The sequence below is a fragment of the Phyllostomus hastatus genome, unplaced genomic scaffold (genome assembly GCF_019186645.2).
Source record: "Phyllostomus hastatus isolate PE091 unplaced genomic scaffold, TTU_PhHast_1.1 phas_contig_38, whole genome shotgun sequence".
Lineage (NCBI taxonomy): Eukaryota > Metazoa > Chordata > Mammalia > Chiroptera > Phyllostomidae > Phyllostomus > Phyllostomus hastatus.
In genome coordinates, this window is record NW_025333869.1 from 32,678,628 (window position 1) to 32,696,018 (window position 17,391).

At 40.0% G+C, this 17,391-nt stretch overlaps 1 pseudogene; it reads left to right on the plus strand.

Annotated features, from left to right (window-relative positions):
* The first annotated feature begins 14,236 nt into the window (after positions 1-14,236).
* LOC123821181 lies at positions 14,237-14,917 on the plus strand (annotated as a pseudogene).
* The last annotated feature ends 2,474 nt before the right edge of the window (positions 14,918-17,391 follow it).

Consider the following 17,391-nt stretch of genomic DNA (forward strand, 5'->3'; position numbering starts at 1 on the left):
CTCACTAAATTATATTTATATCCCCCAAATCAGTATTTGTGATACTTTTGCAGTCATTTACAGGCACGAGAAAAATGGTGAAAAATTTGAGTCACCCAATGCCATGTTCCCAGCTAATATGGAATAAGGCAATGTTCTGCCTTCTTATTTCAACTCTCCTAAAACAAGAGTTTTTTGGAGGGTCTATTGAGTGTCACATTTTCATATTTTCATTGGTGATTTCATTGTTTAAAATGACATCCAGGCACAGTCTTGAAATGCTATCTAGTGTTCCTAAGCTCAAGAAGGCTGTGCTGCTCCTTACAGATAGAATACATGTGTTAGATAAGCTTCCCTTGGACATACATTAGAGTGCTATTGGCCATGAGTTCAATGTTGATGAATCAACAATGCTTTCAATAATGTGCCTTAAAACAGAAATACACATAAAATAAGGTTATTTATCGATCAGTTGGCAAAAAATATTGTGAGGCTAGCAGGAACCTAATCCTGTACTCTCCTGGGAGTAATGGCTCAGTATTCACTAGGTCAGTGATTGTGTCAACTTTGGAGAACATAACTGCCACAAATAAGAAGAATTGAATATGCTTTCACAGAGGAGAATGAAGCCAACACAGGAAAGCAGAAGAGGGACTGTGCTGTTCTAGACAAACAGAGGAGAAGCTGCCTTCTCTCTGGTGCTTCCCACGTTCAAGCTTAGTTCCCTTGAGGACTGTCTGAAAATCATTCCAATGGCATCTCAATATCTTTACCTTTATTTAAGTTCACTTAAGTTTTCTCTCCTTGCAACCAAAACCTTTTGGCTGAAGCACATACTCTGTACATTACCTACACTAAGGAGAATACCATGGAAAGATTGTGGTCTCTCTGTTTGAGGACTGGCTCAAGGTCACAAGGAAGTCTATGTCTAATGGCTGCTGTGGTTGCACTGGCCCACTCCCGAGTCAGGGACTGCATGGGAAAATTAACCCCATGGTCTCAGGGAGGTCTATGTATTGACTAAATGTTCAATACCACTTGAAAAGAGTGTTTAAAGACTTAAGCTAAAAAAAAACCACCCAAGCCTTGGTGTCAGTATAAATTATCAATGACAAGTACTTTGCAGCAACTTACTTTGGTTTCTAATTTGAAGGATGCCAGTTCCAGGATGGTCTATTTGTTTTCTTTGCTGAGGGACAAACACATTTTCGAAAACAAGTTCTAGTCTGAACAGCCCTTAAGGAAGTCACTGTTTATTTGACAAAGTGGTGTGTGTCCCCACATGAGAAATTATATATAGAGAAAATAACCAGACCATGCAGAAAACAAAAACCAAAAAAACAAAAAAAAGTTTTAAGACCCTCTAAATTGTGACCTGGTTGAAGGAGTAGGCTCTTCCCTAAACACTTGGCTTGAGGGACGTGGAAGGAGCACTTTCATTGGAGTCTGAGCACCAAGCAGGCCCTACAGTGTCTTTCTAACCCTCTGTGGTCTGTGGTCTGTGATGACTGTATCCCACTAATCCGGTATCTCTCATTCTTCAAATGTATGATTTTCATTCCAATCAACTTTTTATCCTGCCAACATACAGAACTTTCCCTCAGCCTGTGCAGTCTCTCACGTCTCTCTGGTCTGCTTCTAACCTCTCAGACTCTTCCTTTCAAAGCCATTCCAGTTGCTCCTCACCAAGAAAGTCTCATTGGTTCCATGAGCTTCTTTTGCTTCCAATGGCTGCTTCTCTATCCCTTCCTTCTGAACTCAATTGTACTTGAAGAAAATCTTCTCTAGCTATAGAATTTCTTAATATGGTTGACTCTAATGAATGTTACAATTTTCAACTCAAGAGTCATATTGATACATAGGGTCATAATAATTTCAAGGCCACTTATGACCCACGATTTTCCAAAGCATGGTTGACTTGAGGTCAGCCTCATTTCTTGAAGACCCTGGACCACATTAGCCCTTGCTAATTTCCACAGTCTTCTCCGCACATGGAATTAGTTTAGCTCATATGGGTACATTTTTCATTCTCAATGAGTAATTTTGTTAGTGCCAACTTGAAATAATACTACATTGTCTTTGGGGGAAAACTTTCCCCAAGTAACATAAGTCCCTGCTTTGTCAGCTTTCAAAAGCTTTTGGAGGTAAGAATCACCCCCCTTGTCAAGGCAAAGAAACTGAAGAACAGTTTACATAGGGAGAAAGTTGGGGCTAAGGGAGAGAAGACTGTTTAGGCCTAGGTCTAGGTTTAGGTGTGGCAAGGGAAGCCAGGGATGCCTCCTCCTACAATAGGGTCACTGTGTACGGTTGAGCAGATTAAATTTCAGAGTTTATAAGAATGGTGTTTCCTGGAATTGACCTCTGGCCAGATGTGGTGGCCCTGCCTAGAGGATCTAGTCTGAGGTGAAGTGAAAACCAGCGCTAGGTACCAAGGATGATACTAAAGGTGGTTTGTCTTAGTTGTCCCCTTGGACATCCAAGCTAGGTGGCTTCTACTCTCTTTTTATTTTTACTTACATCATAGGAATGGGAGAGTTTGTCAGGACTGCTTCCATGGTCTCCTTTTAACATGGTTCTCATTTCTCTAGAAGCACCAAGCCAAGATTCCTTAAAGGGTCAGACTTACAGACACATTTGGTTAGTGTGCTGCCTGTGTCAGAAACAGATAGGCCACATCCCCAAAAGCTCTGGGGCCAAGACCTATGCATGATGGACTTAACTCCTGACACATTTGGCACAAGTTGAAAATGAAAGAAAAAACACCCACTGTCTCAAGAGGCTCTGGGCAGGAACATACAAGGCAAAATGTTTTTGTTGTAGACAAGAAAATGCTGGAGAGTCAGCAAGGGATGAGCCAGTCAGGAAATATTCACTTCCTGTGAATCCTTCCAAAGTTCTCCCACTCTGGCCAACCCCAATTACAGATGATACAGCCAACAACACACTGTACCAAAGCTGCACCATTGGCTCAGTCAGCTCCAGTCAGCTGTGCTGTTGACCCCACATGCCCATCCAGAACCTTCTGGATTGCTTCCTGAGGCAGAAAATGTTTTAAACCAAGAAAGATTTGGATTGGAAATGTAGCATTCTGCAGGCAAAAGCAGGCAGATGTATAAGCTACTGCTAAATATACATTTTCTGACTCTTTCAGGCACAAAACAAGAAATTCAGGTTGACTTTACTTTGACATAATGGCTTGAAAGAAATGATGTTTATTTAATGATGGATGCTTTTCAATACCATGGTATAAGAATACTGTGATTTGCCTCCATTCAGACAAAAGCATACTCTTGAAGTTTACTGCATTAAATGAGAATTGGTATGCTAAGTTCATTAACCAGAACCACTGTTTTCAGGGTAAGTCAGACTTGCCCCTTAAGTTAAAAACAAAACAGAACAACACAAAACACAAGCAATTGCAGTAATGAGTGGTGCTGAGATGCTTCGCCTTTAGTGAAAAGGGAAGTATGTTTTCTCTGACCAGCCCACACAAAGTCAGATATTTGATACAATTACTAAGAAGACGGAAAGGGTTTTCAGGAATGATTCCTGTTGCTCAGTTCTTAGCAGCCTACAAAGAAGAAAGTAGGAAGTTGAAGGGACCAGCCAGCCCATTAAAATGAAGTGGAGAAACAGGATCTTTGATTCTGCAGAGCAGTCCTGTGAAAACAGAGGAAATGAATGGATCTGTCAGGTTGGCAAGAGATTCCACAGCAACTAAGTAAGCAACCAACTTATTTTTAGCACATGCTACAGTACTGCGAGTACTGTGAGGGTACTCAAATGGAGGATCGCTGGCATCATGAAGTGGTTGAGTTTGGGATGTTTGGCTAGCCAGGAAAACAGGAAACACTTCAAACATTTACAACAGGGGACTGGTTACACAGGTGGTGGAGGAGCTGAGACACCAGGAGAGGACAGTGCTAGCAGGAAGCCTCAACTAGCCCCTCGGCGGGAGGGACAAAGGCAACATTTCCAGAGTTCTGGGGGCTGGGGCTAGGAGGCAGAAGTGGGACCATGGTGGGTCTGTCTTATGAGAGCTGGAGCCACGGAGGAGACCCAGCAGTTGCCAGAGAGTGAGTCTGAGGTGGAAAATAAAGAATAGAAACACCTTAACTTAGCCTTGTTCGCCCTGCCGATCTCTCACCAGTGACTGCCATTGACTGTACCCAGGCAGAAGCCACCTAACATTGGGGCCTGGGACAGGCAACTACAGGGGTCAATCCTGCTGAGAAGCAGGGCAGGGGAGGGCTAAGGAATGGATGGGAGGCACACAGACCCTGCCTAGCACTGTGAACCTGCTTGGATCATTTTTACCTTCAACCACAATGACTTCACCTTGCCTTGGGCCAGACCATGACAAATCAATTGCAAGCCACAAATACTGCTGGAATGGACTCTAGGGCCAACCTCTGCCTCATCTTTCACCAGCCACTTAACCCCATTTGGGCCAATCCCAAGGCCCATTTCAGGAGCCACCTTAATTCATCCAGGCATTAAGGCACCATGATACGCAGAGCCTGATATACATCCTGTCTCTCCGTGGAAGCCTGGGACTGTTGTCTCTCCCATACCCTGTGGGGAATCTCAGGATCTAACCAGCCTTTTGGCCAAGTTAATAACTTAATAACTGATGCTGTCACAGCCTCAGTTCCCAGTTAATGGCAGCCCTCCCATCAGAGTATTTCTTTGTGTCAATGTCAAAGGCCCATCTTGCCAAAGTCAACCTTATCCATATTATCAATTCAGAGGCTCTAGTGTTCCTCAGCAGCTGTATGGCCTCAGAGAAGGTATTTAACCTCTTTAATTCTCTTTCCTCATCCACAAAATGAGAACAAACACAAGATTATTGTGTGGATTCAATGAGAGGACATCCATGAAAGTGCTTATCTCAGTGCCTGGCACACAAGCAATGCTCACAAATGGCACAGTTACCACTGTACCCTGTACCAGTTGGGCTTCTTTTAGTTGTAAGTGACAGAAGCCCAACTCAACTTGATTCAAGGAGAAAAGAAAGGTTTCAGGAGCATCTGGATCTAGGGGCTCATCCAAGGTCCTCACTACAAGTTTTCTCTAAATCGCTTAGCTCTGAGTTTCTCTGATTGGTTTCATTCTCAGGTAGACTGTCTCACTCATGAGGTGACAAGATGGGTGCTGAGATATTCTCTCAGCTGAGAAATCACAAAAGAAAGAGATCTCAAGAGTTTCCTGAAAATCCTAGCATGGGGTTCCATTGGCCTGGTTGGATCTCATGAACAGCTGTGAGTTAGTCACTGGGGCCAGGGGGTGAAATGCTCCAGCTGGCCAGGCCCAGGCCCTGTATCCATGTAGGTCAAGAGTAAGGGAGGTCAAGTCTCCTACAGAAAGAATGCACTCTAGGAAAGCAAAAACATGCTATTTCTACTACAGCAGCTATTGTTCTATTATTATTTTTACACTTTACTATGTATTACTACTAGGACCACTGCGATCCCCACTACTGCTACACTATACAACTTGTACCAAAACCTAGAGGATTATTTAGTGTGCAAATGGGCTAACAAGTGGGTAAAAGAGAAAAGTCATTGAAAGCTATAACAGGAGAAAAAGAATCTTGGATAGAAGGAAATTAAAGAGCTTTTAGTCATAAATGAGAGTTAAAATTAAATCAAGCCCAAAACCTGAAGTGGTGGGTTCTAGGAGATGGTTTAAACATCTTTCAGAAGCAAAAGCTATCTAAATACCAGTGGTGAAGTAGTTGCCAAACTAAAACCACCTTGTAGTGATTGTTTAACTAAAGCTTTAATGGCCATACATGGCATGTATGTTGTATACTTTCAGCGCTGTACCTTCTATGTCAGCACTGGCACAGTTATCTATGAAGCAAGCCAACAATGTTCTCCACACAGGAAGGCCCTGTCCACAAGCTCCTTACTGCAGACAGTGAGAAATACAGTCTTCACAAAGGAGCATTGCGATATTGGAACATCCTACTTTTTCCTTTCCATGGTCTGAAGTAAAACAGGTATGGAATATGTGTATGGAATTTCTGGCAAAGTTCAGTAGCTATAAACTATAGTGAAACATTGTTTGGCTATTTGGCAATGCTATAATATCCTTGAACAACTGGTTTACTCCAGGACTAGTAAGGTATACAAATATAAAAATATGTATAGAATGCTACCGTGAAGCAAACAGCTTTGAACTCGAACCTATCTATGTTTCATATACAGTATGTTCTAACAGAATGATCTCTATTAAGTTTTGTTACACAGAGCATTGAAAGACTTTGCACATGCCCCTCTTTGTAAACCGAAACTATATTCTCAGAAATTAAATTTTCTGCTAAACATTAAAAAATATTTAAACTAATATGCCATAGGATTTCCTTAAATCAGTGCCTCTCCATGCAAAACAACCAAATAACTGCAGGTGAAGCTGGTTATTTGGGCCATCTGGACATTTCACCCAAAGAGTGGCCAGATTAAGTTGACTGAAGTGCATCTGAGCATAACAAGTCAGCTGACTGGGCCAACCAAATGCTTCAGCTCAGTGTAAGCAGAATATATGTTCTCTGTTTGCTTCAGTTTCTTTAAAAAGGCTGTGTGATGGTTAGACCACATAGTTCTGGGCAACAATTTTCAAATGGGAAAAACACATATCTCAGAGTGAACACTTTAGATAGTGTAGTTGAGGGTCTTACGATAGCATATTTTCTTAGCTGTACAGTAGTTTCAGGGAAACTAGTCGAGTAGTGTTATCAAGTCTGACAGGCTCACCAAATAGAGAAGAATAATATGACTTTACATATCTAGACTTTAGTACACTTTTCAAGCCACTTGAAATGTAGTAATTTTCTTAACCAGCCTACTGGCAAATAGGGCTGACACCCAATTTACTGCCCATCCCATTCCTGCACACTCCTTTCCATAATAACATGAACAGAATGAGAACATTCTTCATCCGTGTTGAGAAAAGAGTCATTTGGTTTTCTAAGACTTTTTTCTTTCTTTCATATTTTGAAGGGTGGTGTAGACCAGACTTAAAAACATGGCTTGGGGAAGCAAGAAATCATTCCCCTGAGTGTTTATTAAGTGAATCACAAATTCATTCAGCATGACTGCTTACCCAGAGAAATAAAGAAAAATGGTAACAAGCTGTGAGCCTCCAAGTACCTTCAACTTCAGGATCTCCCTGGGAAAGGGTCACAAGTGTAATCATTTTCAGCTGTCCCTGCCTCGCTTCCGCTGTCAATGGAAATATCCAACAGGATGAATACACTTTCTGACTAGACTCTGGACTGACCTAGACAGTTTTTTGGAAACTCAGGATATACTTTTCCTAAAGCTTCTTAATTTCTCCCATCCCTCCCTGATTGAAAACATCATTTATCCCATTACAGCATGTGGACAGAGAGGGGAGGGAGAAGCAGACAGGGTTTGAATTCAGGGTAAAAATTACTCTGTGAGTTTATTATTCTCATCCATAACAGAGGACAATTTTCATGTCATTTAGCTGATTCCAGAACAGAATCATCCAGAGAGATATTAAGTACTATTTTTCACATCTTGAGTGCCCCAACAAGACATGCATGACTATATCTAATAACTGGTGATCCATAGCTTGCATATTTCCTGGAAATGTTTGAATATTTTACTAAGTCCAGCTAGCCATTATTTCACTGGCCACATGTGAAAAAATTCATCTCCTTCACTACATTGTGGTGGTTCCAAAGTCTTAGACTTCCTCCAGTGTCTGAGAACTGTCTGGAGATCGTAGTTCTAAAGAAATTTGTGGATTTCTAGTTTCTGAAGTAACTCTATTCCTCATTTGTTGGGCAAGAGCTACTTTAATGGCATCATTCTCCCGTCAGCTCTTAAATAGGCTCAGCCCTCGCTGATTTGGAACTCTCTTTGAAAAACTAAGATGATGTGTTAACTCAAGGGCAAAAAAAAGCAAAGATGTTATAAATATAAGCGGATGCTAGAGTCCCAAAGACTTCCCACAGGCTATGGCTTCCTAGTTGCTGACATCAGCAATGTGGTTCTTATTATACAGCTGGATGCTAGACTGCAGCCTACTACTTTCCAAGTATTGTTTCTATTTAACGTAAAGAACATGGCTCAGTGCAGCTTTTGTTGAGTTAATGGGTAATATTTGGAATGGATCTTCCTCTCAGCCATTCCTACAAATTAGCAAGATGACTCTAGTCCACTAACCCATTGCCAGGGACTAAGATAAAGGATGAGAATCTGACTTTGTTATCCATTGGAACTGAAATTGTCTTTCAGTGATTCAAACACCCAGTAAGGCCCAAATCCACTGGATACATCAGAATTTTCTAAGGCAGTAGCAAAAGGAAAGAACAGGCATCACTACCAACAAAAAATCAGAGTTCAGGTAGACACTAACCAATGAACCAGAGTTCAAACAACCTGCTATCAGTCTGAACTTTTAAGTGAATGGATTATTACTTGGATGAGGTAAGGATACCATGTAAATAGCTTATCTACTTATTAGTCTCCTTCACAATCACCACTGTTCAGCAAATACTAATTCATCTGGGTGAAACACTTGACCAAATTCTTTACAGGCTCCATCTCTTAGAAAATTCACAACAGTCCTGTGAAGTAGGTACTCTTATTTGCCCATTTTACAGATATGGTAGAGGCACAGAGAGGTTAGGTAACTTGCCCAACATCACACAGAAACTAAGTGAAGAGTTGGGACATGAAAACAGTCCTGATTGACTCTACATCCTCTTAACCATCTGTTATACTGCCTTGATGCTAGGACAGCCCCCCTGCTTCAGTGGTTTAAAACTGAAAAAGAAATAGCATCACTACTGAATATTCTACTCTGTCATCTGTTGCTATCCTTTCCCTCTCCCTGGTCCCCTGCTTGCTCACTTATTTTTTGTTTCATTTGGCATATCTCATTTTGTTTTTACCTCTTTTTCTCTGCATTTTCATGATGCATGTTCCATATCAGCAATTCAGTATCCCAGAGAGGTCTCTGCATGGCAAGGTTGCATTTTAAGTTTGTTCATGAACTTAACACATATCGCCTCTTTCCTTTTAAAAGTCTCTGGTTTTCCAAACCCAAGACTTACAGGCCCTCCATTAACATATTTCTTATCTTTTCTTCACATGAGCAAATTAAGGCTTTGAGGGAGAATCCAATTCTGTGATTGTTATGACCTTTAGGATGATGATAAACAATTTTTGCTCTTTGAAACTAATGTATATAATAACCTACTCTTCCTATAAAAAGTCATGTGTAAGTGTGAATTGTCAAGAACATTTTTGAGAAGGTTAAACAAGAAATTAAAAGCAACAGTTACCTTTGGTGTTGGTGATGGAAAATGGCAACTAAGCAGACTGGGGGTGGGGTGGGAGGGAGAATTCTCACTCAATACCTTTTCTTAGTTTTTGATATTTGAATCATGAGAATTCACTGACTACTCAAAAAAAATAAGTTGAAGAAAAAAATGCTGTTCACTTTTACCTTGAAGGCAATTAGAGGCTACACCATCACCACAAGATCAGCCAGTTAGGACTTAGTTAGGTTAGTCTAGTGACAGATTTTCACAAGCAGTGAATGGCAGTTAAAAGCATAGAAACAGATGGCTTCCTCACTGACATACAGCCCATGCCACATCAGTAAGGGCATTGAAAGCTAAGGTACCGAGAGAGCAAAATGTACCAAATTGTGTCAAATATTAACAGGTTCCGAAACCACAAAACTAAAAGCAGGACTTCTCAGAGCCTTTAACATGCCATTGTGCATCAGACCCTCCCAAGAAGGGGTGGGCAGTGTTTCCTAAAGTTATCGGATTTTGCTCTATATAATGCGCACTTTTTGCTCCAATTTTTGAGGGACAAATAAGGATGCACATTATACATGGGTAGTGCTAATTCCGTATCTATATAAATGTTTTTCTTTTATTTATGCTTATGTGTTAAATGGTATCTGTTTACAAAATAATACCCTGGAATACGATGATTGGTTTTGTTTCTAAATATAAATAAATAAAAAATGAATTAAAAATTAAGACAAGATATTTTTTCCCTGAAAGTTTGGACCAGAAACATCGGTGCACAGTGTACATAGGAGCACGTTAGACACTGCAAAACACAGTATTTCACAGTTGGAACCCACCGCTCTGTAAGGGGTGTCTTACAGAATCACAACATTGATTTTGTGTGCATGGAACATATTTTGGAAAATGCTGGATTGTCAAGGACTCTTCTCAAGGAAAGATTCTGTTGAAGCAGCACAAGGAACTCAAAGTTCTTCAGAGCAGTATAAAGTTATAACCACCCACTCACCAATGCAGCATGTCTGAAACTAGGATCCTTTTGAATAAAAATATACAGTGCATTCAGTTCAAGGAAAATTGAATGAATATCTGTTCAAGGTGCTCTGGGGGCTCTGGGTGATGGATAGGTAGGATAAAACTCTTCCTCCTACAGCAGAGAGGAGACCTAAACCACTAAAAAGGACTGGTTTTCATTTAACAGGTGGTGTGGCCTCCTTTACTCTCTTTTCTAAAGTGCTTGTTCTGATTTACACAGTTCATATCCACTCTGAATGGAACTGAATATTAGGCCAGGCATTTGACAAAAGTAGTACTCAATGACCTTCAAAACAGGACAATGGTAGTGAACAGGAACAGGTTCCATGGCATGCATGGGTTTGTGTAGCACATTGTTATCTAAGAAAATAGGCAACTCGCTCCCATTTTCTGCCTGAAAACCAGAGGGACCAATCTGTTACCCCTAACGTGCACCATGACTAGTAAGTAATAGGTGGGAAGTCCCTGTGTGCATCATAGATGTTGTTCGTGTCATTTGTGCCATTTGTGTCATCATAGGTGTCATAGTGAAGCTTTCACTCAGGGTGCACTTCACCAGCAGAGAGAAGCTGGGAGAGTCGAAGGAAAGCTCTGGAAGTAAACCTTTTAAATGACACATGAGTTGAAAATAGTAATAAAGAACACTTTGAGGTTTAATAATGCATTTTTACATATGCTGTTGTCTCTGAAAAAGTCCTCATCTCGATCCTGAGAGTGAAGGAGGTTCTCCCATCTCCATTTTACAGAAAACAAAACAAAAACTTGGAGAGCCTTAGTAACCTGCCCTTGTCTCACAGTCAGCAAGTGTTAATGCCAGGAATCAAATCTACCTGTTCTGGTGCCAGATCTCCCATTCATTTAAGTAGACTTCATTTGTGTGGACAGAAATGCTGTTCCAATAGGGGAGTTTATTTTTAAATCTCACTCATTATTATGAGATAATATTAGGAATTTAAAAGGACCTCCTTCCTCACTTTGTCACTTGCACCTTGGTTCATATCCTGGGAGATGTAGCTACTGCAGCATCAGAAGCCTTGTTTTAAGAGGCTTTTGGAAGGTAATGTGAAGGAGGGACAGATAGTTGTCAGAGGTCTCTGGGTAGGATTCCTGCACTGGGTGAGCTGAGGGCCTGGATTTCTCACCAAATGCATGGTTTCTATTCCAACCAACTTTTTATCCCGCTAACATACCAAAATTTTCTCTGCCTATGTAATCTCTCCTATCTATCGTGTCTTCTTCTAAGCTCTCTGACTCTTCCCTTCAAAGCCAGTCTCAAACATGCTAACCACTGGAGCAAATCTCAAAAATGCAAATTGCTTGCTCCATCATTAGAGATTCCAATTCACCAGGTCTGCAGAAAAGCCTGATTATCTGAATTTTTAACAAGCCTTTTAGATAATTCTATCACACAGTTGAAGAAGCCCACGCTTCTTTGATTCTAAGAGCCTGCAATATTATCAGAGTAAGTCTAGTGTTTTAAATAATTATTCATCCTGCTCATCAATAACACTTTGAGTTTAATTGTACAATAATAGAAAATCAGTGAGTGATTTAACCCAATCAGCATTCAGTTAGACTTTGCAAACACCTCTTGCTTACTTCACACAAGGTGCTGTGTGAGGCTATGAGTATAAACAACATAATCTCTGGCCTCTGTGAATTTATTAGAGGAGATGGGTGTGTGCACAAATCACATAATCCAGTGGTTTTAAAAGGCAGAATTCTTAGGGTACTCCTAAAGCACAAGAGAGAAAGGACCCATTCTGCCTGGAAGTCTGGGAATGCTTTCAGAGGAGGCAGCATTTAAACTACAACTGGTTTCAACAGACATTAAAGGAGAAAGAGCATTTTAGCAGGTGGGAACCTGGTGAGCAAAGATAAGGAAATAGGAAAACATAGATGTGTTCTTGGAACCCTGAGTAGGCTGTGTATAAGTAGAATATAGTTGGAATAGGTATCAAAATAGTTTTCATTTCTATGCTTTTTATAATATTTAATTTAATCCTCTTATTGGAGAATCATTCCTATTTTAAAAATGAAAATATTAACAAGTGACTTGTTAATGAAAAAGCCCATAGACCTTCAACAAGATATTAATTTTCGATGAGGGTGGTAACAGAATCATAGAATATTGTTGCTCTGTAGTCAGTGAAGAAGGGAGTATTAGTGACTGATGAAGCCACATCCTGTAGGAAAAGAAGCATATGTAAACACACCATGCTGAAGTGCAAAATGCTATGTGAATGTGTGGCCTTCCTTGAAGATACACGTGCATTTTCCAGTTCTTTTGATCAGTTCTCCTACTGCCTGTTCTTGTGCAGATCCATGCTCACGTTTGGGTCTTTATTACGTTTCTCCTCTGAGGAACACCATGATCCTTGGAACGTAGATGATTCCTTGTTCTGAGGTCAGGGAAAAGTTGGGAGGGGTCTGGGACAGCCTGTGCTTCCAGATGGCATGTGTACTTCTATAAAATGCGAGAGGCAACATTCAAAGGACAAAAAAGCTAATATAATGCTGGCTAGTGTGGCTCAGTGGGTTGAGTGCTGGCCTGTGAACCAAAGGGTTGTGGATTTGATTTCCAGTGAGTACATGTGCCTGGGTTGTGGGCCAGGTCCCCAGTAAGGGGTGTACAAGAGGCAACCACACATTGATGTTTCTCCCCTTCTCTTTTTCCTTCCCTTCTCTAAAAATAGATAAAATCTTTTTTTTTAGAAAGCTGATGTAAAGGGGTTCCCCTTACAAGATGATCACTGTAAAATAAAATAAATTACATAATGTTTAATCAGAACAAGTTGCAACTATCTAGAAAAAAAATCATTCCTAATAATTCACAAAAGAGAAGATTGATAGAAAGTATATAAAAATGTATTGTAATACCAAGAGGGCTAATATAATAGGCCATATTTAGTAATACTGATTCCTTAAATTAAGAGAATATAATTATACATGAATATTTTGTCTGATCTCTTTAAAAAATAAGTCCATACTTTATAGTTGAGCACCTGCTACTTTCTGGGCTAGCAGGGAAGATAAACAGTGGGGGCTGAGGGTGATTCTGAGGAAAATAGGGGCTGTAAGCAGTGTAACAAAGACAGACCAGAGCTGGTGAAGCAGTGTCCCACAGTTCACCGGCACTGGTAGTCACACAAATGAACCCAATGGGAGGGGTGTGGGTCACAGTGGGTCCCAAAATGATGAATTAACCTCATTTCTGAGACTGGTCCTTTGTCTTTGGTCAGATGAGATATAAAAGTACTATAATTACTGAAACTATAGAGAGGCAAACCTGAGAAGAAATACAAATAAAACAATGGTATTTAAATCTAACATATTAAGATTTGAGGAACTAGTTTTTGTTTTGGTGTACAGACCAGCATTTTATTATTTTAGTGGTATACATGTACTCTTTTTAAGCGTTTAAATACTTACAGGTAATTTATTATGGTAGGATTGTGATTTTAATAAGCAAATATTTAGAAGCATTTGCATTCACAATCAATATTTAAATATTTGGAAAGTATTCATTTGATCCATATTTTAAAAATTATTTTAGTTATGAGATGTGTACAGATATTTGATATTTAAAGGGATATTGATTGTTTAATGATTAAAGAAATGTTAATTATTTGATGCATTCATTAGACTATGAAGCTGAATATTAAACAACAAAATGTAATGAGCCCCAAAGGATGCTCAAAGATTAAATAATTTATCGATAGTTACCATGATAGAGTTCATTTAATTTAATAAGCATACCCCACATTCATGTATTTATTTATTATTGAAATATGAATAACATATAAATTGCATATAGCTTTAAGTGTAAATATAATCATTTGATATACGTATAGTGCAAAAAAACCCCCTCATTTCTGCCACCACCTTCTCCTACCTTGCCACGTTGCTCACCTGGTCTGAATGCATCAGGGTTGTGAATACTTTTCTCCTGTAGGAAGATTATTCCAAGTGGAATATGGTATTCAGACTATCAAGCTTGGTTCTACAGCCATTGGGGTCCAAATATCAGAGGGAATACATAGCTGTGAAGAGGATTAACTCCCCACTCATGGAGCCAGCACCATTGAGAAAATTGTAGAGATTGATGCTCATGTAGGTTGTGCCACAAATGGACTAATTGCTAATGCTAAGACTTTAATTGATGAAGTCAGGGTGGAGACCCAGAACCATGAGACAATGACAATGGAGAGTGTGACCTGGGCTGTGTCCAATCTGGCTCTACAGTTTGGAGAAGATGCAGATCTGGGTATCATGTCTCGTCCCTTTGGAGTGGCACTGTGTTTTGGAGGAGCTGATGAGAAGGGACTCCAACTGTTCCATATAGATCCATCTGAGATCTTTATAGAGTTTGATGCTCAAGCAATTGGCTCTGCTTCAGAGGGTACAAAGATCTCCTTGCAAGACATTTAGCACAAGTCTATGACTCTGAAAGAAGCCATCAAATCTTTGCTCATCGTCCTCAAACAAGTAATGGAAGAGAAGCTGAATACAACTAATACAGAGCAAGCCACCATGCATCCTGGCCAGAATTTACACATGTTCACAGAGGAAGAGAGTGAAGAGGTTATCAAGGACATTTAAGGAAGTGTGATCCTCAGAGCTTCTCTGGGACAATTTCAGTTCTTCTGATTCCCCTTTACTTTTATTTCCTGTTCTATTCCTTGGAAAATCTCCAGCATATTTGCATTTTTTAATGATGTCTTTACATAAAGACAGTTCTGAAATAAAGAAAAACTTAAATATTTGTTAATAGAGTAAAAAAAGATCACCACAGTAAGTTAACATCCATCACCACAGTTTTCCTTGTGATGAAAACTTTTAAGATCTACTCTATTAGCAATTTTAAAATACACGGTTCAGCCACAATATAGATTATAATTGGTAATTACATTCACCATGCTATCTATTACATCCAAAGACTTATACCCAGAAGTTTGTACCTTTTGACCACTCTTTACCCTTCCATTCTCTGTATCTGTGCATTTGTGTGTTTTTTGGTTTGTTTTAAAGATTCCAAAATCTTTAAAAAAAAAAAAAACAGCCCTGGCTGGCATAGCTCAGTGGATTGAGCGCGGGCGGGGAACCAAAGTGTCCCAGGTTCGATTCCCAGCCAGGGTACATTCCTGGGTTGCAGGCCAGAACCCCCAGCAACCGCACATTGGTGTTTCTTTCTCTCTCTCTCTCTCTCTCCGTCCCTTCCCTCTCTGAAGATAAATAAATAAAATAAAATAAATCTTTAAAAAAAAAGATTCCACATATAAGTGTGATCATATGGTATTTAACCTTTTTTCACTTAGCATAATGCCCTGAAGTTCCATTGATGTTGTTGCATATGGCATGATTTCCTTTGTTTCATGGCTAAATAATATTCTCATAAATGACTTTTAAAATGAAAAAGAAAAACTTGAAAATCCAGGTTAAGAACAACCCCACCTCTTTTCCCCCACCCCACTCCTTAATACATCATAGACTCCCCAAAATTACCAGACAGATGGGTGAATCAATACAGTTACTCGGGCGCAATGAGTGTGTGACTCTCAGCTCAGTATTTCTTCTACGCCTCATGCAACAATGTGATAGAGGTACATATGACTGGAAATAAGGGGACTTGGTCATGGAAGGCCTTGACAATCCTGGTCATCGACACAGCTAATGAGATATGGTGGGAAACGTACTGGGAAGAAGATATGATTGATTGTCTTAAGTCTGCTAATAACTAGTGTGTAATTTGAAGCAATCTCTTAACTTCCATATGCCTTAGTCTCCTCAACTATTTAATGTGGAATCTAGAATTGTATTTTCTAATGTCTCTTCAAGTTCTCTTATTCTATGAAATACTGTGAAGGATGCTGATCTACTTCAGGAATAGAGGGAGCCTTGCTAAACTTTCAGGCCCAGCTCCTCAGGAATCTGCCTCAGCATTTACAAACAGGAGCACAAGAACCCTCGAGATGGTCCAAGAAGGCCCCACTGTCTTCTTTCTTCTTCAAATTCCAGACATTAATTGAAATCTTCAGTGTTGTTTTGGCTTTCCTCTACCCTTTTGCTCTACCCTTTAGCTGGGCCTTTGGAAGGTAGGGAAAATGTTTGCCGGGCAGCCACCTTGAACTGGTACCTCCTCATTTGATTTTTGATTTGTATTGCCTTATGAGGGCCTGGGGTCTTCTTCCTCTATCAGAGACATTCCCCTAAGTTGTTAAAATAACAGTGTAAATACGTGGGTAAATCTGAGTTTTTTCATTTGAATTTTTGACAATTGGATTTTTTTAAAATACAAAGTTTTCACTATCATCCAAGGGTTTCAAATGTTACCTGTCAGTAGCAGTAGTTGTTGCTGTTTGTTTTCTACTATTCCCATCCTTCCATTTTAGACAAGCTGGGAAAAGAAGATGAAATATCTCAAGTTTTAGAGGCAGTGGTAAAATTGCAATAATTAGGCTTTTGTCTTACATCAGTGGCTCTCAAATTTTAGCACACATCAAAATCATCCAGAGGGTTTGTTAAAACACAGGCTACTGGGCCCTCACGGGAAAGTTTCTGGCTCAATAAGTGTGGATGAGGCCTGAGAACCATCACTTCCAGCAAGTTCCCAGGTGATGTCAATGATGCTAGTCCAGGGACAACATTTTGAGAGCCACAGGTCTACATGAAATACATTTAGGTATTGAAAGCAGATGAATAATTTATTCATTTGATAAATATTAGTTGAATACCTACTCTGTATCAAGTAGTGTTATAAGCACAGGACATAATAATTAGCAAAAGAAATGTGGTTTCTGCCCTCGACAACCGTTTTTGATGGAATTTTTCAGTTTTTAGCTAGAGGTTTGGATTAGAAGTCTGCTCCCTATGGGAAGTCTCTTCACAGTGCTGTAGAATATCACGTTCATTCCCTTCTTTGTACCTCAATGAGGTTCTCCAAGTCTTGCCTATAACTGGACTGTTTCTCTTCCCCATTGTTTCTCCCCTTGCTTTTACCATAGCAGTTAGGAGTTCCTAGGTGCAGAGGTGTCCAACCTTTTGGCATCTCTGGGCCACACTGGAAGAAGAAGAGC